This window comes from Notamacropus eugenii, chromosome 7 (genome assembly GCF_028372415.1).
Source record: "Notamacropus eugenii isolate mMacEug1 chromosome 7, mMacEug1.pri_v2, whole genome shotgun sequence".
Classification (NCBI taxonomy): domain Eukaryota; kingdom Metazoa; phylum Chordata; class Mammalia; order Diprotodontia; family Macropodidae; genus Notamacropus; species Notamacropus eugenii.
The window spans coordinates 10,393,344-10,418,878 of NC_092878.1; the positions used below are offsets into that span (position 1 = coordinate 10,393,344).

A 25,535-nucleotide genomic window follows, 5' to 3' on the forward strand; every position below is an offset into this window, starting at 1 on the left:
TGTGGCTCTTTGATTGAATGTAAACTTCACAGAACAAATCCTCTTAATAAAAGCATTTGTTCTATAAAACTTGAACTCAGTCAAAAGGCTGTACCCAAGGACCTAGAAGGCCACATGTGGCTTCCAGTTTGCTTGAAACTCTTCCTCCATCCTTCTCCTCCACTTAAGCTTCTCTCTTTTTTTTTTTCCTGTGGTAGAGACTGATCAGCCTGCTCTGTATCTTATAAATTATGGCAGCCATATTTTTTCTAAGCCAAAAATTGGGGCACAAAGAATTTTTTCACACTCTTTCTGCCTTCGTTACTGAAACCAGTCAACCTTGAAATGAGACTTGTGTAGAAAAATCCCAGGTCACCTTGCATATGGTGGCCCTTCAACCTCCATGAGGTTGAGCTAGCCTAGTTTGGAAAAACTCCGGGCTGAGGTTTTGATGGGTGAACTTATTCTTATTGGTGTAAAAAAAAAATGCTAAACCTGAAATCAGCAGAGACCTGGATTTGAATCCTGCTTCTAACACTTATTAGTTGTGTTATCATGAACTTAACCAATTTGTGCTCCAGTTCTCTCATCTGTAAAATCAGAAATTGTAAGATTATAGCTTTACATCTAGAAGATATCTTTTTTTTTTTGTTCAGTTGTCACATATCTTTCACCAGATGAGGCAACTGAGGCAAATAGGGTTAAGTGACTTGCCCAGGGTCACACAGCTAATAAGTATCTGAGGCTAGATTTGAAGTCTTTCTGACTCCAAACCTGCTACTTCATCCACTGTGTCACCTAGCTGCCCCAAAGAAGTTCTAGAAAGGCAAATAAAGATCCAATGCCCTAGGACTCAAGGCTATTACCAGGGTGAATTGGTGGGGTACAACCACAAGGTGGTAGCAGAGGTGATGGTCCAATTCTTTTGTGGGTATGTTTGGGGTCCCCATATATATGCATTTTAGAGATATCCTTTATAGTCTTTTGCTCCAGTCTCCTTATAGCCATGAACTTATTCATAATAACTTGTAATACATGGTTGGCTTTCTCACCTTTCTGGATCGAAATTTCCCATGATCTCTCCAAGTCCAGAGACCACTGAATGGGATTCCTCAACCTCACCTCTTGGGTACCTTTGTAGATCTGACTTTTTAAAAAAATTCTATTTGGGAAGTCTAAGACAAAGGGGAAGGATGTGTGCCTGTGATGATGAACGTTGCGCTTTCCATCAAGAACTGGGAACCCACAAACCAGTTATAGTTCCACAGTAGGGGTTTTTGTCCAGGGTTCAGATAGTGTAAAATATTATCATCTAATAAAGAATTCAATCACCAACTTCATTTTCCCTTGTGTGGGCAACCAAGTTCGGAGGATGGCAGAGAATTAATTACTCTCATGGGTTAGAACATTAGTGGCCTTATGGTCATAGATGAGAACACTGAGAAGGAGACCTTTGGGACAGGAGCAGGAATTGATAGACAAGAACTTCGAATGTAACTGCAGGAGTGTTGTGATGGTGGCTGCTTACTACAGGTTCCAAAGACTATAGTTGTCTCTAAGGTGCTGTCCTACATCAGGAAAGATCTCTGTATTCTTGACACAGGTGAAGGTAAACAAAGGGAGCCGGCAGGGGAGAAAGCTGTGAAGTCGAGGGTTTGTTGTAGTCTCTAGGCTCTCCTTTTTAGGGCCTTTTTTACTGCTTGATAGCAGCCCCTCCTCCTTCATCTGTTTAATTTGTACCCTTTTTTTTTTCCAATCTCATCTCTTCAGTCAGAACATTAAAGGGTTTGATGCCATTTACACTTTCATTGAAGTTCACATCAACCTTCATATTAACATGTAAATTCTCACAGGTATTTCCTTTTTAAAAAAGTCTTTTATTTCTAATTGTGGGATGAAAAGCTTTGGTTTTTGTTAAAGGAATTTCAAGCAAGCTGCGAGGAAGTTTGTTTTTTTTCCCATAGTGATAGAGGGGTATTGTCTTCCTTACCCTTGAAATAATTATGAACCTAAAAGTCAGCTTGATTTAGTGGATTTATGATGCCTGAAGTAGGGTGTCTAGAGTAGGTTCCTTGCCTTTTTTCTCCTTCTATTCTTTGAGACTAATTTCTTCACTCTTATTCCTCTGCTTCAAGACTTAGAGCCAAGTCAAAGCAGTGCTGCCTGGACTTACTTCAATAGTTTCATAATTTTATCTGTCCATTAGGTCCTCCTTCAATCAACACAAAGGATGAATCCTCCATGCTTTTGCATGTAGTCTTCAGGACTTGTTATGACTAAGTCCAAAAGTCATCACTTGGTAGCAAGTTATCTAGGAGTAAACTTCAAGGGTCTAATCAAGAGATGTGATCCATAACTATCCTGTGCTTAAAATCTTTCTTGCTTGGTTGTATCTACTAGACTATTGATTTCATTGGCATGGCCTTTGAGAACCTAGGGTCTCCTCTATATCTTGCTGAGGCATCAGAGTAGGAAGTTAAGGAAAGTTTCCCAAGGAAGATTTGAAAATTATGCTCTGTGTGTGTGACTGTCTACCAGACATCATAGGATTTAGGGTTGAAAGAGTCCTTAGAGATGATTGTGTTCAACTACATGACTTAAAGATTAAGTAGTTTGCTCAAAGTCACATGAATTTTGAGACTTTACTCTCTATATGACTTGACACTAATGACTTGACATCCCAAAATAAATACCAAGTGCCTTGGAGAATAGAATTTTTTGACTTTAATATTTTTGATGTCCCATTATTGTGTAGAAGTCTTTCTGAGTGAAGATTTCTCATGGTATGTTATATTTTTTTGGGCTAGGTACCATGGGTCAGCAGTCTTGTGGTCCTAAATGAGAAATGATGACTTCCTTTCAGAACACTGACCAACCTAAATATATTGGAGTCCAGGCTTTCTGGACTAAGGTCTTCCAATCCTAGCTTTACTCTCAGTCGGAAAATTTCCTTATAATGCTCTACCCCATATTGCTATGTAGTCACTTAAGGGTCTCCCCTTTACTCTACCTGAAGAAATAAAAAAAAAATATAGTGTTCTCATCACCAGAAAAAGATCAGATTTCAATTCTTAAACTATCTCCTCTAAAATTCACAAAATTAACTGATGAATAACTATGTATTTAGGAACCTACTTAATTCTTGGCATTGTGCTAGTTGTCAAGGATACAAATAGAAAAAGTTATGACCGTCCCTACTCTGAAAGAGCTTACAATCTACAAGGGGATTCAACATGTTCACAGAGAAGTTAATATTCACCTATTCCCTACCCCTACAAGGACCATGGGCTCATAAGACCAGGTTGAGCTTTCAGGTTTTGATTCCCAAGAGGATTAGCTTCTTTCTACAGCTCATTGCCTCCACATGGAATTAATTCAGATAAATCTCCAAAATAAAGTTTAAGCTTGGCTCAGGAGTAATAAGGTCCCCCAACCTTCATAAAACACTCAATGTTCAGTATGGATTGTGGGAATATGATGCTCAGAACTCATGGGAGCCCAGGAACAAATACAGAATGATCCATAAAACTTCCTTTGGAAGAGTACTTAATTTGGGATGCTCTTATGGTGACCCTCTGTCATTCTGGTGAGTCCCTCTTTCCCAGAGTTTTACACACTTTCTCATGACTTGAGGTAACAACTTCTGGTTTACGCTAGGGCAGTCAGACACACTCGGGGGACTGTTGTACAAGTATTCTTCCTTCCATGGAACCTGTACTGTCCATGTTACCCAACGATTTTGGTCTTCAAGTAGGAAGTGGCCCAGAAACTCTTTCTTAAAGGAGCCTACTTCATCAGGTTAAACAAATAAACCAAAAGGTGAACTAGAACCCTTTTCATTAATTACGGTTAGTTAGATTGTATGTGTTTTGTGAATTCTTTGTATTCTCTTGATAAGTATTTTTTTTTTAAACTTACTGACAGCAGGGACCATAACTTCTACTTTTTTTTTAAGTTCATCTCCATTCATCTATTTTCCCCCAACTAATGCACTACATGAGCCATGCCTGTTTGGTGGACAGGTTGACAATCAGTTGACAGACAGATTAAAGTGATTTTCATTGCACAGAGTGGGTACAAATTCTACTTATTGGGTCATTAATGAAATATGCCACTATTCTGATAGCTGCATCAATAGCAGCAGTGAATGAAAAACCATTTGGAGCAAGGCTTCTTTGCCCCAAAGGCCTGGAAGGGTTAAAGGAGGGGAACAACTAGGAACAGCAGATTTTAATACTGAGCTTGCTTTTTTCCTTTCTTTTCCAATGAATGCTACTAAAAAGAGGGCTTGGCAAGATAGTCAGTGTGAATCTTGGTGTCTGGCTCCAGCTCCTTATCTGTGACCTAGATTTGGTTGAATTGAAACTTCTTGAATGAAGCCTGTATAGATGACCTGGGTACAGAAGCACTGTTTAAAAAAAAAATCCACATAACATTTAGTTGACTAAACCTGAAGTGTTCAGGCTTGCCATGTGGTATAGGAAGATTTCTGCTTCTATCAGACTTTCTAGCTTTTCATGTGCCATAGTCATGACAGAGCCTATGGGGGAGCAAGGTATTGAGTATTTATATGACAGACCTTTTAGTCCTGTTTATATATTCATCACACAAATTGGAAATCATCAGGAATGATAGGCCTATATCATTTGATCTCTAAAACTAGTGACCAAATAGAAGAATTTCTTTAGGCTTTATATATCTATGCAAAAGAAAAAGTGATAAATATCCAGATAATTGGAACCCAGAAATTTCCTTTGCTTAAATATCAATGCATCAAAAATAAGCATTTATTAAGAACATACTTTATCCTAAATTCTGTGCTAAGCCCTGGGAATACAAAAATGAAAATGAAATAGTTCCTATCCTCAAGGGGGATACATTTATAAGGGGAGATAATATAGATACCAGTATGCTCTTACCTTCTCTCCTACAACCAGGCTGCTACATTTGCCTGTCAAGGTCCCAGGGTACCCCAAGTGAGCAATTTGTGGGATGTCTTTTCTCTATTTCCATTTGCTTGAGTCACTACTGGCTGTGTTCTTATTGTTAAGGGGCAATGGTCAGGTATAGTTCCATTTAACCACTTAACATTGATTAGATTTTACAAAGGTATATTTCAAAGATACAGTAAGAACAAATGTTCATAACTCTCCCCTATAGCACCTCAGTCTCTGAGGAGGGAGAAGGCTAAACCTAATTCAGTTCCTACAGAGCCTTGGTCCCACCAAGTTCATGTCCAGATATAACATGACTGCCAAATGAATGTGTCTCAGCTGCTGCTGGCCTGGGTTTTGATTTTCACTCCCAAAGGTCATTCTTTGCTCCCTGTTGGGGCACTGATATAGTGCTGGTTGCAAACTTGCAGATTCTAGCACATGGGTTTGCTGAGTTGCTTTCTAGACCCTTTGAACTCAAAAGGTTGGGGAAGCCTTATCCTTTCACTTAGAAGGGGAAAACAACAAATGCAGAGGCAAAGACCAAGGTCTTCTTTGAGATGAGATGCCCTCATAGGGAAGAAGGACCTTACAGAATTATCTCCCATTATATACCTGGAGAAAGTCACCAGATGGGACCGAGAGGAAGTAGCTGATGCTGATAGGTCTTTTTGAGTGGTTCCACACCTAAACAAAGAACTTCTTCAACTCATAGTTGGCCAGCCAGGGTCAGTTATAAAAAGTCTACATATGCTTCATCGTCTCTCCAAGGCATTTTCATTCCCCATCATCATGAGTCTTCCAAAATCAAACTCCCTAGCCTCCTCCAGATGGAGAAAGTGCATCAGCCAAGCAGGACTACTGATGGAGTCTGTGCCCATGTCAGATCCCAGTTATATTCCTATATAAGTAAAAGACAAAATAAATGCAGCATATACAAAAGACAGTATTTTGGGGGAGGCTAGCTAGGAGGCATCAGGAAAGACCTCATGTAGAAAGTGGTGCTGGAGCTGATCTTTGAAAGAAAGGAAGTATTCTGAAAGGTCAAATGAATTCTAGGCATGGGAAACAAGCAGCTTGTACAAAGCTTTGTAGATAAGAGGTGGCGACTCTTGTGTGATGAACAGTGAGACGGCCATATTCTAGGGTGAGTGAAGGGGAATGATATTCAGTAAAGTTGGAAAGGTAGGCTGTTGTTAAGTTGTGGAGGGCTTTAAATGCTAAATGAAGGAGTTTTTATTTGATCCTAGAGGTAACTGGGAGCCAGTAGAGTTTATTGAGCAGGAGAATGATGTGGTCAAAGCTGTGTTTTGTGAAAATCACTTTGGCAGTTTGACAGATGATAGATTGCGGAGGGGAGACACTTGAGACAAGGAGACCAATTGGGAGGTTAAGGAGACTATTATAATAGCCAGAACATTGCAACCATCTGAATATTATATTTGAAATCCAGATTTTTTTTTGAAGCCTTGAATTATCTGGAATTTTACTCCGTACTTTCCTTTTAATGGATAGATACAACTTCTGTGAGATTGGTTGAAACAATTGTTGGTGATATTAACCTGAATTTTATTTTCATCTTATCACATGTTGGAAAATATTTTATTTGACAGACCATTCTCTCTTCTTAGGTGAAAATGTCATTTAATCATAGTAGGACTGGTTCTTGAAAACCAGAATTCTTTACTTTGAGTTGAATTACATGGTTCTGATTCAAGACACAGAGGAGGAGGGGAAAAATGCCTTTAAAAATATGCAATGCTTCACTGGTTTGCATGTCATTCTTGTACAGGGACTGTGCTGATCTCTGTATCATTTCATTTCAGTATATGGGCTGGTGAAGCAAGCATCAGAAAGTGCATTGTGATAAAAGGCTGTTACTGAGAGAGAAGTTCAGACTTGGAAAAAAAAAATCCCCCAGCCTCCCCAGTAGTGGATTTCTGCTAGTATTGTGCAAAGTTGTAGTCGTCAGCTTGAAATTCCTATTCCTTTCATGGTCTCAATTTTTTTAGTCAGCAGAAGAGATAATTGAGTGGTGTGAATAGATAATATTCAGTTATTGGGATTATCCATTCACAGGGGGATCTAGCCAAGAAAGGGCTTTGTTCTGAACCCTCTAGGGAAAGAATCCTCAGCTAAAGGATTTGGGGGCTATTTTCCTGGAAATTGTAACAGCATTTTATACTGTCGTTTTGAACAGAATCTGAGCATTTCTTAGTGGGCCTTTGTGATAAATGGGGCATATCTGCAAACAGATAGGGCTTGTGATAACTTTGGCATCACCTGAGGACCGAAAGAAGGGAAAAGTTCTCCATAGTTAATAAGTTGCAGTTAGTCTACAAAACCTACGTTGTTTACCCTACAAGACAACACAAGTGAAAGTATTATGTAATCCTCAAAACCTTATATAAATTTCAGTTATTGTGATTATCTCTAGTCAATCCTATCTCCACATCTAAGTCCAGGTTATGTTCAGAGCACTTCGACAAGCGCTGAGTCCACAGATCTCTAGAAAAGTGTCAAACTATTTTCCTGGCTGGGCTTCCTGTCTACTTCCCTTCGGCTTTAGATTGGAGATTATTGTGGCAATTTTCTGCTTGAACTAGCTCAGCTGGAGTCCCTCTGGACTCTTTGGAAAAAATACTTCTGACTAGGCCTTCTCTTGTTTATGGTTATTTAGCCTTGCTCATTTTTTTCCCCATAGCTCATGAGTCTGTGCCCATTAGCACATTTTGGATCAGGGCGTAATGGAAATGGAAACTGACAACGAGTCAAGACACCTGGATTTTCGGCTTGGCTTTGATACTAACTGTGTGACCTTGGACGATTTACTTTGCTTTCTGGGCCAAGATCCTCTTTTTTCAAAAAATGAAGGGGTTGGACTAGGTGCTCTTTAAGGTAACTTTTATGACTCTTCCTCTCTTCTGGTTTTCTCTTTTTATTTCCTATTGGTCTTATTCTTAAGAAAAATTTTGGAAAGTTGTTCTTATAGTCTTTAAACCAAAAACCTGTATTCTTTCTAGCTCTTCTTTAACTCTATATTTTCATTAAAAATATTCCCTCATTGCTCCCATAACTCCAACATCCCTTCCTTCCCCCAAATATTAGTCTACAATCCAGATCAGAGGCTCCCTCCAGCATTTAATGAGCTAACATATCTCCCTTCCCAGATATTTACTTAGCTGAGTTACATATCAGTATGTGAAAATAATATCTTGTTCTGGGATATCTTGTTCCTCCTTATCTTTCCTTAAAAAATTTTAAATACTAAAAATCTCACATTTATCACATCTCCCACATTCTGCTACATGGGAGTTTCGCTCAATTTCATTATCTGTAGTGCTGATCTAGACTTACAGCTTTTACATTGGTGTTGTCACACAGATGTATACACACACACACACACACACACACACACACACACACACACAATTTTTTACTCCACATGGTTTAGATTTGAGGAGGAGAATCTACACAGGATTGGGGAGGTTCCCAGAGTGATTTTTGAGGAAACAGTGTTTTTCTTCCACAGTTCAGGGTGACCATAAGTAGTATGTTTCTCTCTGTCTCCAATCTCTGGGTCATAGAATCCTTGAATTTCAGAGCTGGAAAGGACATGAGAGGCCTAATCCAATCTGAAAACATGTTGGATTAAAGGTGCCCCTTTAGAATATCCCTGACAATTGGTCATCTCTTCTCTGCTTGAAGACCCCTCCAGTAATGAGATTAGGCAGCTCATCAACTTCAAATTCCACTCAGTGCTCCCAGTTCTGCGCATTGGGACCAAGTGAAACAAGCGTAATCCTAATCTTTCTTCCCATATAACAACACTCGTGATCAGGCTAAAGCAGCTCCATGCTGTACCAAAGCCCTCAGAGAAGAAAGTGGTCCTTAGAAATTGGAAGAGCCTTAAATGGCTGATTGTTTCCTTTGCATTTTACATTTTCAGTAGATGACCTTCCCTCTGCCTGGCATTTAAATCCTTTGACAATATGTTTTTCACCTCCCTTCCCAATTCTGTTTCTTTGTGTTTCCCAGGATGCATCACAGTCAAACTACCTATTAGCTATTTCCTGGATGTGATATACTATTGCCTGTTTTAGGGCTATTTGGGACTGGCTTTCCCTAATCTTTGGATGTGTGTGTCTTTTTCCAGCTTTCAAAGAGCAACTCAAAGAGCTATTCTCTACCTGAGAATTTTCCTGCTCTCCTTCTGGAAATTAACTTTGTATATGTCTTGTTGTCCCAGTAAGCTACCTGAAGGCACAGACCAAAAAAAAAGGGAAGGTAAGGTAAGGCAACAAGCATTTTTTAAGCACTTTCTGTGTGCCCAGGGTCACACAATCAATAGGTTCCAGAGGTGTGGGGTTGATTCTGAGGCCACTTTCTATCCCCATGTCACTGCTCTACCTTTCCCATTATAGAGAATTAAGATGCCTATCAGCATCTTGTGTTCATTTAGAATCCTACTCTCCCTGGTCGTCTCTGTCATAAAACCAGAAAGAATGATAACATAGATAGGTGAGCATGAAATTCCTAAGATGACCCTTTAAGTGTAAATAACAGACCCCCATCAGAGACACAGTCAAACTGAAGCCATCTAATGGAGCAGTTAGGGAGCTTAAGGGAGCTCTGTTTCAAGCTGTTAATCAGAAGGCTATGGGACTGAACACCTGAATTAGGGCTTAATTAAATAAGCTCTGCTTAATTAAAAAGCTCCCAAATGCACAGCAGGCTTACCTGTCCTCACAGACAATCTCTCACTCCCTACACAGGGCAGTTTGGGGAACGCAGCTTTAATCTATGGTAGAGAATACAAGGAGATTTGGGATTTAGCTGATGCTTCTGCAGGTCTCTCAGATTAGGTCTGTATTGTAGACATGATATCAGGGATGGAAGTAATGAAGAAAAACCTTTTAGGAGTTTAGCGTTAGTTATCCACTTGTGTTCAATCCTGCAGTTACAGTTTTAGTCTGCATAGAAAGGAGTGACAGAAGGAAACCAAAATGCTTGTGTTACGATGTTAACCATATCGCTATCCTCACAGATCACTGCTGTAGCCTTTATACCCAAAGTGTGTAAATTTATAGCATGTCTTGAAGCCAGATATAGCATGGTATAGTAGAAAGACACTTTTCTGTAATTAAGATTTGAGTTCCAGTCTCAGCTCCACTTGCTAGCTGGGTGACCTTGTAAGTCATTTGATTTCTCTAGCTGTCAGCTTCATCATCTCCAAGGCCCTTTCCAACTTGAAAATTCAATGATTCTTAAAATCCTTTTGTAGTTGTAAACCTTTACCTTAATTTGTGGATGTAGTAAGATCTTTAATCTTTCTGGTGGTAGACGGTATCTCTTTTGACAATGGATAAAGATGATTTTGGTTCTGCTAATCATAGGACACGGTTTATTTTCTCACTTTCATGAGTCCTAGGATTGTATACTGCAGTTGTTGTAATACTTAGATACTTTGATGGTATTCATTCTAAACTTTAAAAAATTTGCTTTTGTGTCCTTTTAAAATAGATAATCTCCAAGATATTTGAAACTGATATTGTTAAATTTCAAGGCAGCTAGGTGGTAGATAGAGTGCTGGGCTTGGAGTTAGGAAGACTTGAGTTCAGATCCAGTCTCAGACATTTAGCCGTTGTGTGACCCTGGGTAAGTCACTTAACCTCTGTTTGCTCTGTTTCTTCATCTGTAAAATGAGGATAATAGCACCTACCTTCCAGGGTAATTCTGAGGATTGCTTAGCACAGTGCCTGGCACATAGTAAGCACTGTATAAATGTTAACTATTATTACTTTTCATACTGTATATATGTTTATCAGACTTGTCCTCCTGCTCATAAACAAAGGTTGAAGATTAGCAAATTCACTAATTAAGGCCATTTTTTTTTTTGTCACCTCTGTGGTTCAAACTGAAGTTTCCTTAACTTGTTAACTTCATGTCATTAAGGAAGAATATATTTGAATTTCTACAACTCTGTGTCAATTGAATGGGTCTGATATTTCCTTTCCTTTGGGATCCTTAGTAAAGATTTTTCCAGATTGTTGGTTATCTGTAAGATTCAGTATGTTAGTTATGCTAACTGGATAAAACATAAATAGAATAAGATTCCAATTAATGAATTTGCTAATAGCTTTTCCATTATTTGGACATTAACCTGAGTGTCTGCTTTGGTCCTAACAGATTAGACTCATTAGTGTGTCATTTGCTTTGGTATTTAAGTGAAAATGTGCAGAAATCTTCCCTGCTCCAAATCTTTCTGCTTATTCTTCAGTCCTTAATGGGTCTGATTGGGTTGGCCCAGTCTGGAAAAATAATTGATTTCAGTTATTTTCATTTCTTTTATAACTGAAACCCCATTATCTTATCTGGGAAAACTAATGCTCCTTTCTTTGGCTTCAAGACTGTTCCTTCCCTTGATGCATTTCTTTGCTTATAACTTTTCTCTACTTTTGCTTGCCTCCCTGTTTCTTTTTATTCTAGGGACATTCTGCTACGAAGTAAAATCGAATGTGTAATCTCCAGCTCAATTTCTTTCTATTAAAAAAAATCCTAATGCAATGCATTCTTTTTCTATTTGTATTTATTTTTGTCTTGACCCCTGCCATAGAGTAAGGGAATGGGAAAAGTTCGTTAGATCTTAAGATTATCGATCTAAAGCCAGAAAAGATTTCAAAAGGCTTCTAGTTACATCCCCTCATTTTACTGATGAAGGACCTGAATTTCTTCTTAACTGATCTCTTGCATCTAGGTGGTGCAGTTGATAGAAGAGGAGCCAGAAGACCTCGTCAAATCTGGCCTCAGAGACTTCTTAGCTATGTGACCTTAGGTGAATCACTTTACCTCTGTCTACCTCAGTTTCCTCAACTGTAAAAAAAATAATAGCACTTACCTCCCAGGGTTGTTGTCAGAATCAAATAAGATAATATTTGTAAAGTGCTTACCTCAGTGCCCCACGTAGAGCAGGCACTTAATAAATGCCTTTCCCTTTTTCCCTTCTACCTTAAACTGATGTTTTCATCAGAGCAAAATTCCAGGCCTAGGGAAAGGTGAGAGGGAAGCAATAGGGGAAGGGAAAAGAAAATAGAAGAGTTGATTTATCATTATGGAAATCTGAAAAAGGGTCAAGGGAAGATCATAATACAGAATGTACAGTAAACATTGTTAAGTGCCTATTGTGTGCAGTGCACTGTGCTAGGTTCTGGGGTAAATACAAAGTTTATACCTTTAATGCACATACAGTCTCGTGGGATACAAGACACAGACATAGACCACTATGGCATACAATATCATATGATAAATATTGTAGTGTCACAAACTACAATACTATGTCAAATCTGGTACGACATGATCATTGCTGTGGGAGCTACATGGAAGAGCTCAGCATGGTAAAACAGTGAAAGGAGATGTGGATTTGAAACTAGAACACTGAATTCAAATTCTAGCCATGTTACCACTTATGTAGGCTTGGCCAAGTTGTTCAACATTCTCCTCTGTGAAATGGAGGGCTACCTTCTGTTCAATTCTACATCCCATCATCCTCTAAGTTTTAGATTTTAATTGTCCAGAATTCAGCAGGCAAAGAAAGGAAGGGAGGGTATTCTAGGCATAGAGCTATGAGAACGCCGTGGATGATTTTAGGGGCAGAAAATAGTCCAGAGAGGTTAGAAAGTAGAATGTCTAGGGGGCAGTAACATGAAATGATGCTGGAAAGGCCTGGAGTGAACAGGGAGAGGAGCTTGGAAAGCACTAAAAGTTTTAAGCAGAGTGATATGATTAGATCTTGGTAAGATGATGGATTAGAAGGGAAGGAGAGCAGAGATGGGAAGACTTGTAAGGACGCTAAATGAAGGAGTCCAGATAGGTGGAAGTGAAGGTCTATAATGAGAATGGTGGCAGCAGGAATGGAGAAGTTTGGTCAGGTGCCAGCAATGTTCCAACAGTAGAATTTATAGGACTTGGCAACTGAGTAAATAGGAGATGTGAGTCAAACATAATCTCATGGGAGACCGAGAGAGAGCTGGCTACTGATCAAGGGAAGTATATCATGAAATAGCATTGGGTCCCTGGTACTGACCTACATATAAAAAGTCAAATCTTATGGCTTGCCAAATTTTACCTGAGCATGGGCAAGAGGCTGAAAAGTACAATAGACAGATGGAGCAGCATGAGTTGGGAGAAGATGAGATCTAGTATCAGGCTGAGGAAGCTAGGTGGCACAGTGCTGGGCTTGGAGTCAAGGAGATTCCTCTTCCTGACTTCAAGTCTGGCCTCCACTCTGTCCTAGCTGTGTGACCCTGGGCAAGTCACTTGACTCTATTTGCTTCAGTTTCCTCATCTATAAAAATGATCTGGGAAAGGAAATGGCAAATCACTCCAGTTTCTTTGCCAAGAAAATCCCAAATGGGGTCACAGAGAGTCAGACACGACTGAAATGACTGATTAACATGACAAAAAACCATTCTAGACTGTAGTCAGGGATTCTGATATCTGGCTAGACCTTCAGTTAATTTGGGAATGCGGTAGTTACTTTTTGTCATCACTGCCATAGTATTGAGGTTTTTTTTCCTCCTCTTTTCTGGTCTGAGACAATCTGGTGGTAGCAGTGGTCCTTAAGTTAAAGCAATTTTCACTGTCATGATGGGCTAGCTGAGAATCAATTGCACTGTGTTTTTTCCAGTTTACCCAGTCTGACAGTGAATGAAGGAGCCAGAAGGAAGAGAGGTATACCAGCACATTATTGAAGCTGTAAATAAGTTTTTTTAAAAAATTAATTTGTTTTCAGTTTTCTACAATCACTTGTAGACAGCATGCAGTCTTATATGCGTTCTACACATACATTCTTATTAACCACATTTTCACATTAGTTGTGTTGCATAGAAGAATTAAAATGAACGGGAAAAACCATGAGAAAAACCAAAGCAAAGTAAAACATAACACAAGAGAAAATAGTCTGCTTCATTCTGCTTTCCAATTGCATCGTTCTTTCTCTGATTGTGGATGGCATTTTGCCTGAAGAGTCCTTTGGGAATGTGTTAGGTCCTTTCATTACTGAGAAGGACTAAGTCTACCAGAAAAATTCCTCTCACACTGGGGTTGTTACTGTGTACAATGATCTCCTGGTTCTGCTCCTTTCACTCAGCATCAATTCATATAAGTCTTTCCAGGCCTCTCTGAAGTCTTTCTGTTCATCATTTCTTATAGCACAACAGTATTCCCTTACCTTCATATACGACAACTTGTTCAGCCATTCCCCAATTGATGGGCACCCCCTCGATTTCCAGTTCTTGGCCACCACAAAGAGAGCTGCTATAAATATTTTTGTACATGTGGAACCTTTCCTCATTTTTATAATCTCTTTGGGATACAGTCCTAGAAGTGATATTGCTGAGTCAAAGGGAATGCACGTTTTTGTAGCCCTTTGGACATAGTTCCAAATTGTGCTCCAGAATGACTGGATAAACTCACAGCTTCACCAATAATGAATTAGTGTTCCAACTCTTCCACATCTTCTCTAACATTTATCATCTTCTTGTTTTGTCATGTTAGCCAATCTGATAGGTATGATGTGGTACCTCAGAGCTGTTTTGATTTGCAATTCTCTAATCAATAGTGATTTAGAGCATTTTTTTATATGACTATAATTAGCTTTAATTTCTTTCTCTGAAAACTGCCTTTCATATCCTTTGACCATTTATCAGTTGGGGAATGACTTGTATTCTTGTAAATTTGACTCAGTTCTCTATATATTTTAGAAATGAGACCTTTATTACAGACACTAGTTGCAAAAATTCTTTCCCAGTTTTCTGCTTCCTTCCTAATCTTGGTTGCATTGGGTTTGTTTGTGCAAAACCTTTTCAATTTAATGTAATCAAAATTATCCATTTTGTACTTCATAATGTTCTCTGTCTCTTGTTTGGTCATATATATTTCTCCATTCTCCATAAGTCTGACAAATACCCTATTGCTTGCTCCACTAATGTGTTTATAGTATCAATTTTTATACCTAGATCATGTATCCATTTGGACTTTATTCTTGTGTATGGTGTCAGGCATTGGTCTATACCTAGTTTCTGCCACACTGTTCCAGTTTTCCCAGCATTTTCTGTCAAACAGTGAATACTTATCCCAGAACCTGGAGTCCTTGGGTTTATCAAACAGCAAACTGTTAAATTCATTGTCTACTGTGTCTTGAGTACCTAATCTATTCCACTGATCTACCTCTCTATTTCTTAGCCAGTATCATGTGGTTTTGATGATTGCTGCTTTATAATACAATTTGACATCTGGTAGAGCTAGGCCACCTTCCCTAGCATTTCTTTTCATTAGTTCCCTTGATATTCTGGACCTTTTGTTCTTCCAGATGAATTTTGGCATTATTTTTTCTAGCTCTAGAAAATATTTTTCTTGTAGTTTGGTTGGTATAGCACTGAATAAATAAATTAATTTAGGTAGAATTGTCATTTTTATTATATTAGCTTGGCTTACTCATGAGCAACTGATGTTTTTTCACTTACTTAGATCTGGTTTTATTTGTGCAAAAAGTGTTTTGTAATTGTGTTCATATATACCCTGGGTTTGTTTTGGCAGGTAGACTTCCAAATATTTTATAGTGTCTACTATAGAAGCTGTAAATAAATTATCCCAGAATTAGCTGGATATTATCCCAGAAAAATCACAAAACTGTCAAGACCCTTCAGTGATCCCGTTGTGGGGCATGTAATTCAGGAATCAGAAGGAAAGGCCCAAAATATATCAAAATATTCATAGCACTGTTTTGGTGTGTGATAACCGAAAATGAAAAACAGTGGGTACCTCCTGATTTTAGAGTGATTGAATAAATTGTGGTTCTGTGATTGCAATGGAATATTTTTATGTAACAAAATACAATGAATATGAATGCTGTAAGGCTAGATTTAATCTTCCAAACTCGAAGTGTGCAAGACAAGGATCTAACATGGCTAGCTACAAATCACTCTCAAGGCCTAGAGGTGCAGTGTAGTTTTACTAATGCTGTCAGACTGAGTCCCTAACCAGTGTGCCTACTATATTGTTACCAGTGATTAGTACCACAGTGGCCTTGCTTTTACCAAGTGGTATTTACTGAGAAGATACAGCAAGAGCAGAAGTAGAAACATCCAGGACTAGGGGCACGTTTTCCGCTCTGCCATTGCAGTTCCATGGAGAAAGGGCTCAAAATCAAAGCGACTGCTAGAATATTCCTCCCAGGACCTTGTTTGATTCCCAGTATGTCACAGCCAACAGAGGAATCAGCCTGTCCCTTGCTGGTGTGACATGGTGTCCACCCAGTGCTGGGCTGAGCCCAGCAGCTTGCTTCTCAGGATTGGACTCATCCCAGGGTTAGTCCCTGGACCTCCTCCTAGTCCTCTGGTGGCAGTTCTACCTTTTGAAACTCAAGGGTTGCAGCCTAGTAGTACTTTCTTCAATGCTTCTTCACCTAAGGTCAGGAAAGAATACAACAGGGACAGAAAATTCAGGGCCATTTGTTCATATGCTACATATTGGCCCAGACTGGGAGATGAGGACCCAGCAACTCTCCTATCACCCAGAATTTAATAGCATTTCTTTCATTTGTTGCCACAAGGAAAAAGAGAGATTTGGACTGTTTGTACATTTGGTATGCACAGTTCCAGCTCAGCAGACAGTTAAAAAGGTTTTCTTCACTATGTAGTAAGTGGAATAGAAAGAGTTACAGAGTACCTGTTTATGCTGTGAAGTAGAGGACAGGGTCCTCCTTTATATGGGGAGCTCAGAAGATGCTCCCCAAGCATCTATGTGAGTATTAGGCAGAGTAGATTACACGTATTTGAGGTACGAGACCTCTCTTGGCCAGTCTCATTACTTGAAGCATTCAAGAAAAAATAGAGAAAGACTTGTTTGAACTGATGCAGAGCAAAAAAAATAAATAAAAAAAAGGAGGACCAGGGAAACAATATTTACAATGATACAAATGAAAAAATTTGTAAAAGATAGTTGAACTAGTGGGATTTTTGTGCATATTGTCAGATGTGTCTTTGCTCAATTGTTTTTTCTTTGTTTTAGGGGAAAGTTTGGTATTGGGAGACATGTGACTTATTGAGAAATGACTGGTGTAAAAAAGGCATCAATAAGGATTTTATTTATTTATTTATTTTTATTAAAAAAATAAAAAAAAAAAAGGGTGGGGTGGGGACCAGAGAGCATTCTGTCTCCCTCTTCCTATTTGCTAGGTCCTTCCAGTTCAACTTTGGACATACTTAGTAGAGATACAGACTCTATGGAAAATTTTGTCGCAATTAGCATACCTTAGGCAATTTTAATAAAGAAGAGAATGGCGTTGGATTGAATGAGACAGGACAGTCCTCCTTGAGTCTCCGTACTGAGAGGCTGAGACTCATGAGCAAACCGTAAACAAGCACAGGGAAATCATAACTGGCCAGGAACTCGTGCTTTAGGGAACAGAGTTCACTTTTAATTATGCTCCTTCCTTAATCACCTGTCAAAGCTTGGGCAAGGAGTCACAATTACAACAGAGGTCTCATTAACGCAGCTCTCTCAGGAGAGTCTTCCTTTACTGAGGCAGAGCCTGTCTTAGTATCCAGGGGGTGGCTGGAGGCCTCAGGATCAAAGATAAAGAAAAACTCTCACTTTCAGTGTCTTCCTCAAGTTGCGTTTGCTTCTCTTACTTGGGTTCTGACCTATGACGATCCTCTAGGCTAAGAGAAACTGATTATTTAGGAGCCACTCTGGCAGGGCAACTTGGTGGGTTGAGCTGTGGCTGGAGTGTTAGAAAATCTGAGTTTTCATACCCATTCAATCACATTCAATCTTCCCTGGAAGATTTTATTGTGGAGGTGAAGTATGTGTTCATTTGTAAAGAAGGATGGACAATCTCTGCCTCCATGGGTCATCCGAGTTTCCTAAAATGTATAATGAGCCATTTCATTGATTTAGTGATAGTAAGTAAAATGCCCTAGCCTTAGCTTAGAGCATTTTATCTGGTTCTACTGGTTTTACAGTTCTTTCTGCACAATGAGATCCTATAGTACCCAAAGGTAGATTGTGGCCTTTGAGACTTGCAGCCTGTTTTGGCAGGAAATCAACATTTGGCAAGTCTCTTTCCACTCCCTGCCTCATTTTCCTCACTAAGACCCAAGGGTTGGTTGGCCATTGATGTCTAGAGATATTGTCAGAATGTCACAATAACTCTGTTACATATTACACATCCTACTTCAGCTTACATAAAAATTTCCTAGATCTTGCAGGCACTTAGTATGTGAACATTAACATAAATAAATACAGCTGAAGTACTCAGGATATATTTTGTGTAAAGTCAGTTCTCTGCCTCTGCTCCCCCGGACCCTTGGTTGCCTTGTGTGGTACAATTTGCATGATTTCAAGGATACTGCTGGAAGACTTGCCCAGAAATATCTTCTTCACTAACCTGCCTCTGGGTCTGCAATGCCCATCATCCCTTTGGACAGGATTTCAATTGTAAATTTTCTGGAAATTCTGATGCCATAAGGGGCAAGAAAAGTTTAGAAAAGTAGAAATAGGTATAATACTTATTTTTAGGTGCCTTTAAAAAAACAAATCTAAAGACAATTTGTTATTTCAAGAAGATAAAATGTATAGATTACAACTACGCTTTGCCTGTAAAACAAGATTTAGTATATTAAATATAAAAGCATAGTTTATTCAGAGGAGATAAATTTATTAAATAAATTTATACTTGAAATACTTTTGGTTGCAAGTTCAGGTAAAAGCCATTGAACTTTCAAGAAATATTCCATTTCATAATTTATACCAAATTTCTCGACCTGGTCATATATACATGTGAGTTCTTCAAGGTCCTCCATAACCTAACTTTCTGATCTTTTCTTCCATTTTTCTTTTATATCCTAGCCAAGTTGGTGTACTTGTTGGTCTTTGAACACTTGCTTCATGTCCAACCAGACTTTTGGTCAGAGTGGTATGACTTGAAATACTTTCTCCCCTCCATTTCTGCCTTTTGAAATATGACCCATCTTGTGAAAGGAGCAGAGACAGAACTTTGTACACAGTAACAACCACAGAATGGGAGGAATTTTTCTGATAGACTTAGTCCTTCACAGCAATGCAAGAATCTAAAAATTTCCTGATGGACTCGAGGCAAAATGCCTTCCACATCCGGAGAAAGAACTATGGAACTGGATGGCAGAATGAAGCAGACCATTTTCCCTTGCGTTGTGCTTTGTGTTGTTTTATGGTTCTCCCATTCATTTTAATTCTTCTGTGCAACATGACTAAGGTGAAAATGTATTTAACAGGAATGTATATATAGAACCTCTAGAAGATTGCATGCCATCTTGGGGAGGGAGTGGAGAGGGAGGGGACAGGTAGAAGGAGGGAGGGGAAAAAATCTAAGATATATGGAAGTGATTGTAGAAAAATGAAAACAAATAAAATAAAAAGACACGCAAATAAAATAAAAAAGAAATATGACCCATCTCAAATGACTTCTCTGTCTTGAAATTACACATCTGCATAGCACTATATAGTAAAAAACCTTTCTTGATGTGCACAAACTGTTGGGATTTCTCCCTTCTGGGCACCCCTTTGGAATTTTATTTGTATTCCTTTCTTCCAGTACTCATCTTACTCTGCCTTATAATCATTTGTCTACTTGTCATTATATAATGCCCTTCCTGAGGGCAGAGACTGGTTTACTTGTTGTTATATCTCCTATAGCACCAACAACAGTACTTTGCTTTACTTTGCATTGACCAGACCTTTCCAGGAATGTTATATTCTGTTTGGAAATATTCTAGTCAAATAAAATTATTATTTTTATGGATGTTTTGTCCTTCAGAGTGTTAGCAATAATCATTTTTAGAAAAGGATCTAAGAAAAAAAGGACCTTTTCCTCCTCCCCAAGTTCATTTTCTTACATGGAATTCTATCTAATTAATCTTATTTTCTGAGCTATCACGGTATGTTTTAGACCTTCAGATGATTCATTTTAATCCTTTTCTTGACCTTGGAATTGGACCTACCCATGTTGAAACAATTTTCTTTGCCCTATCTTGTGTTAGTTTTAGTTTTCTATTTTTTCGACTCATTGTATTTCCAAACAGAGATCACCTTATTTCACATGCTGCAGATGACTGAGGAACCAGATGCAGGTGAGAGAAAAACAGAATCAAGGGTATGAGTTTCACCAAGACTTTGACGTGTATATTACAGGAGAGGGATACTAGATAACATTTCAGACCACATTTTTGTAACAACTGAAGTAACTCTTCTGTATCAGACAAATCTAATTTATTTATCCACACATGAAGTGCTTATAGTATTTGAAACACTTTGGAAGGATTAAGGAAGAGACTAAATCAGTATAAAAATATAACAAAGACTAAAACATATAAATATAATATCTCCAAGCTTGACCCAGAGAAGAGCTAAGAAAACGAACCTCTCTGCAGAGGTGGGAGACTATGGGTATGGAATATCACATGTTCTTTCAGATGTAATTGCTGTGTTTGGTTTTGCTAACCTGCTTTTTTCCCCCAATCTTTTTTAATCTCTTGCAAAGGATACATTCAGAAATAGAGATGTTGTAGAAAAACATTATTAAAAATTAAAAAGATAATCACTTCATTAAAAACAAAACCCTACAAAGCACACTTCTAAGCATTAACACTTTCTATAATGCATCTAGGCACTAAAATAAGAGAGTATCGGCACCAGGAAGGAGACATATTCTAGTTCTGGTTAGGTCACAAATTAGCAATCTAACTGGCTAAGTGAGTGAGCTTTTCTGCTAGAACATTATGTAATGGTGACAATCAATTGATCCCTCTTCCTGTGATCTATAGGACCCACCACTTCTGGTGGGCTGTGTTTATTCTGGATCAGCGCTAAGGTATATGGTTTGGTGATTGATTGGGGAGGGAATGTGGCAAGGAAGTGCTGCATCAGTTTCACCAGGGAAACAGATCTCTTTCCACTTGCACTTTTCTGTATAAGTGACTTGGATCTCCCCCGCCCCTCGATTTTCTCTCTTTTCCTCTCCTTTCCTTTCTTCTTTCTTTTTCTCTCTTCTCTCCTGATTTCCCCTCCTCTTCTCTCTCTTTCTCTGTCTCTGTCTGTCTGTCTGTCTCTTCTTTCAGGTGAGCCTACGTTGGGATCTCAAAACTCTTGGCTACCTTGTTTGCTTTGTGTTTCTTGACCTGAGCATAGGTGATCCAACAATGATCCTGAGATGGACGTTTCTAGCCTTGGAAGCAATTTTGTGAATTCGAAATGTCAGGATTTCCTTAGTGAAAATCTGTTGGTGCCACATGGCTCTTTGAGAGATGCCTCCTCTAGCTTGTTGTTTGTTCTTTGTTCTTGAAGAGGACCATAGCATCGGGAAAGTGATGCTGTGATATGCAAGTGTATTGGATGTTAGTGAGGGAGGGCTGTGCAAAGTCACCAGCCTCACTGTCTCCTCTGCAGCCATCTGGGTCCAGTGGCAAAATATAGATCAGGATGACTAGAGATGGCCCAGGATGTAGTGGGACACCTTGGCCTTTTCAAGCTAAGGTCTTTCCAAGCTAAGGTCTTTCCCAAATCTCAGTTTGACTGAGGCAATGCCCATTTGGTGCTTAAGGTTTAGTAAGAATTGAGGCAGAAAATGGCCTCTTTACCTAGTCAAAAATTAAGAAATTAAAATTAAAATAAAATAAAATAAAATTAAAAAAAATAAAATAAAATAAAATAAAATAAAATTAAAATTAAAAATTAGGAAGATCATCAGGCTTTCTGGTCAAAACAGCGCTTCTTGGAGAAGAGGACAATTGCTAAATGGAGAATGCGGATAATTCCTGACCTGGTTTGGCAGAAGACACAGACTTTGAGAGAGCTGTTCAGACTGTTGTTCAGTACTGAGGTGAAGGTGAAATGACCATTCAAGCAGTCCAGTTAAAAAATGTTTGAAGTATTAATTTCTGAGGAGAGTGTAATTATTAGTTTCTGTTTCATGTTTAAATAAGGAAGGAAATAAGTATTAATTAAATACCTGCTATGTGCTTAATCAGCGTGCTAAGCACTTAATAAATATTATCTCATTTTATTTTCACAACAGCTCTGGTAGGTAGGTGTGATTATTACCTGAGAAAGCTGAGTCAGACAGAGGTTAAGTGACTTGACCAGGCTCACATAGCTATTAAATGTCCGAGGTCAGATTTTCAGCTCAGGTCTTTCTAACTCTGGACTCAGAACTTTACCGACTACACCATCTAGCTGTCTCAAAATTGTTGTCAGTGTGTACTTGTCTTTTGCATTTTAAACTTTTTTTTTCTTTTTTAGCATTAATGAAATAGATATTCTTCCGTGTATACTGAATACCTTTCTATTTCCATTTTGGGGAAGACCCAAACACCAACCAACACATAAATGATCCTCCTTGGGCCTCCAGAGGTGGGGCGTGAAAATCTCAGGAGTCTGAGAGAAAGAGCCTGACCCTTCTTTTAGGGACGAAGCTCTCTTATTATGGAACCCAATCTAAGGGGCATGGATCCAGCTGTGCTTTTGTGTGGTTACACTTAGACAAAGAGCTACTTGTGTCGTCTCTTCCTTGAAGCCTCCCCTGATTCACTCCCCCTCAAAAGTCATCTTCTGGTTTTCTGTATTCCCCTAGTACTTTATACTTTTGTGAATTTACCACATTCCACCTTCTATCATATTTACCTGAGTACATATTTAATTTTCCTACTAGATTATTAGCTCCAGAGGTGAGGGAGTCACCTCTTGTTCATCTTGCTGTCCTCCACAGTGACCTAGTACCCACAGGCCTTGAAGGCTCAGCACTCAATAAGGCTGTTCGGTGTAGTGACCAAAAGTACTTGGAGTTAATAGATCTACTTTTGAATGTTACCTTAGATACTTGATATATCTTATATAATATATACTATGCTTACTATATGACTGACCAAGGACATGTCATTTAACTTCTCATAACCTTAGCTTTCCCATCCATAAAATGCATAATATTCATACAACCTGACTTACAAGGTCATTGTAAGGATAGTGCCTCATACACCTTAAATGCGAGTTATTATTTGTTGACATTCAATTTAATTGGACAAACATTTATTAGGCTTATTATATCCAAGTTCCTGTGCTGGATGGTGGGGATACACAGAAGAGAAACAAAGAGTTCCCACCTTCAAGAAACTTATAATTCTATATAGGAGCTTACATTCTTTGTTTTCCTTTTTTTAAAATTTGTTTTCAGTTTTCTACAATCACTTCCATAAGTCCTAGATTTTCTCCCCTCTCTCCCTCCCTGAGATGGCATGCAGTCTTATATGGGTTCTACACATATATTCTTAATTTTTTTTTTTGTATTTAAATTTATTTATTTAAGTTCTCAACTTTCATCTCCACAAAATCTGGGGTTCCAAACCCTCTCCTCATTTCTCCCCTCCCCCCACCCCAAAACGCCAAGCACTCCAATCACCCCCATCACCAATCTGCCTACCCCTCCAACATCCTTCCCTTCCCTTCTCCCCATCCTCTCCCCTGTCCTGTAGGGCAAGACAACTCTCTATACCCCACTACCTATATTTCTCATTTCCTAGTTGCAAGAACAATACTCAACAGCTGTTCCTAAAACTCTGAGTTCCAGCCTCTCTTCATCCCTTGCTCCCCACCCATTCCCCCTGGGAAGGCAAGCAATTCAATATAGGCCATATCTGTGTAGCTTTGCAAATGACTTCCACAATAGTCATGTTGTGTAAGACCAACTACATTTCTCTCCATCTTATCCTGCCCCCCATTTCCTCCATTCCCTCCCTTGATCCTATCCCTCCCCAAGAGTGCTGACCTCCAATTGCTCCCTCCGCCCATTGCCCCCCCTCCCTGCTTATCGCCTTCTCCCCCAATATCCTGTATTGTAAGATAGGTTTTCATACTAAAATGAGTGTGCATTTTATTCCTTCCTTTAGTTGAATGTGATGAGAGTAAGCTTCATGTTTTTCTCTCACCTCCCCCCTTTTTCCCTCCACTGAAAAGTCTTTTGCTTGCCTCTTTTATGAGAGATAATTTGCCCCATTCCATTTCTCCCTTTCTCCTCCCAATATATTTCTCTCTCACCACTTAATTTCATTTTTTAAGATATGATCCCATCCTATTCAATTTACCCTGTGCTCTCTGTCTTTCTGTGTGTGTGTGTGTGTGTGTGTGTGTGTAATCCCTCTAACTACCCAGATACTGAAAAAAGTTTCAATAGTTACAAATATTGTCTTTCCATGTAGGAATGTGAACAGTTCAACTTTAGTGAGTCCCTTATAACTACTCTTTGCTGTTTACCTTTTCATGCTTCTCTTCATTCTTGTGTTTGAAAGTCAAATTTTCTTTTCAGCTCTGGTCTTTTCATCGAGAATGCTTGGAAGTCCTCTATTTCATTGAAAGACCATTTTTTCCCCTGAAGTATCATACTCATTTTTGCTGGGTAGGTGATTCTTGGTTTTAGTCCTAGTTCCTTTGACTTCTGGAATATCCTATTCCACGCCCTTTGACCCCTTAATGTAGAAGCTGCTAGATCTTGTGTTATCCTGATTGTATTTCCATGATACTTGAATTGTTTCTTTATAGCTGCTTTCAATTTGGCCACAACATTCCTAGGAGTTTCTCTTTTTGGATCTCTTTCAGGAGGTGATCGGTGGATTCTTTCAATATTTATTTTGCCCCCTGGTTCTAGAATATCAGGGCAGTTTTCCTTGATAATTTCGTGAAAGATGATGTCTAGGCTTTTTTTTTGATATGGCTTTCAGGTAGTCCCAGAATTTTTAAATTGTCTCTCCTGATCTATTTTCCAGGTCAGTTGTTTTTCCAATGAGATATTTCACGTTATCTTACATTTTTTTCATTCTTTTGGTTTTGTTTTGTGATTTCTTAGTTTCTCTTAAAGTCATTAGCCTCCATCTGTTCTATTCTAATTTTGAAAGAACTGTTTTCTTCAGTGAGCTTTTGAACCTCCTTTTCCATTTGGCTAATTCTGCTTTTGAAAGCATTCTTCTCCTCATTGGCTTTTTGAACCTCTTTTGTCAATTGAGTTAGCCTATTTTTCAAGGTGTTATTTTCTTCAGCATTTTTTCGGGTCTCCTTTAGCAAGGTGTTGACCCACTTTTCATTCTTTTCTTGCATCTCTCTCATTTCTCTTCCCAGGTTTTCCTCCACCTCTCTTATTTGATTTTCAAAATCCTTTTTGAGCTCTTCCATGGCCTGAGCCCATTGAATATTTATTTTGGATGTTTGGGATACAGAAGCCTTGACTTTTATGTCTTTCCCTAATGGTAAGCATTGTTCTTCCTCATTTGAAAGGATGAGAGAAGATATCTGTTCACCAAGAAAGTAACCTTCTATAGTCTTATTTTTTTCCCTTTTTTGAGCATTTTCCCAAACAGTTCCTTGACTTTTGGGTCCTTTGTCAAGAGTAGGGTATACTCTGGGAATCTGTAAGATCTCAGTTCCTTCAGTGTGGCACAATCAAGCATGTACTGGTCTGGGCACAGGAGGGATTTTTGTGCCCAGAATCTTAGCAGTTACCTCTCCACAGCCACCTGGCCTCCAGTTCCGGCAAGTCAGCAC

At 38.9% G+C, this 25,535-nt stretch overlaps 1 long non-coding RNA gene and 1 pseudogene across 1 annotated transcript in view; one reads left to right on the forward strand and one right to left on the reverse strand.

Annotated features, from left to right (window-relative positions):
* LOC140513328 (uncharacterized) overlaps nucleotides 1–25,535 on the forward strand; it is a 54,974-nt gene that overhangs the window by 10,680 nt on the left and 18,759 nt on the right. The window lies entirely within an intron of this gene.
* Nucleotides 6,661–6,761, reverse strand: LOC140515077 (U6 spliceosomal RNA; annotated as a pseudogene).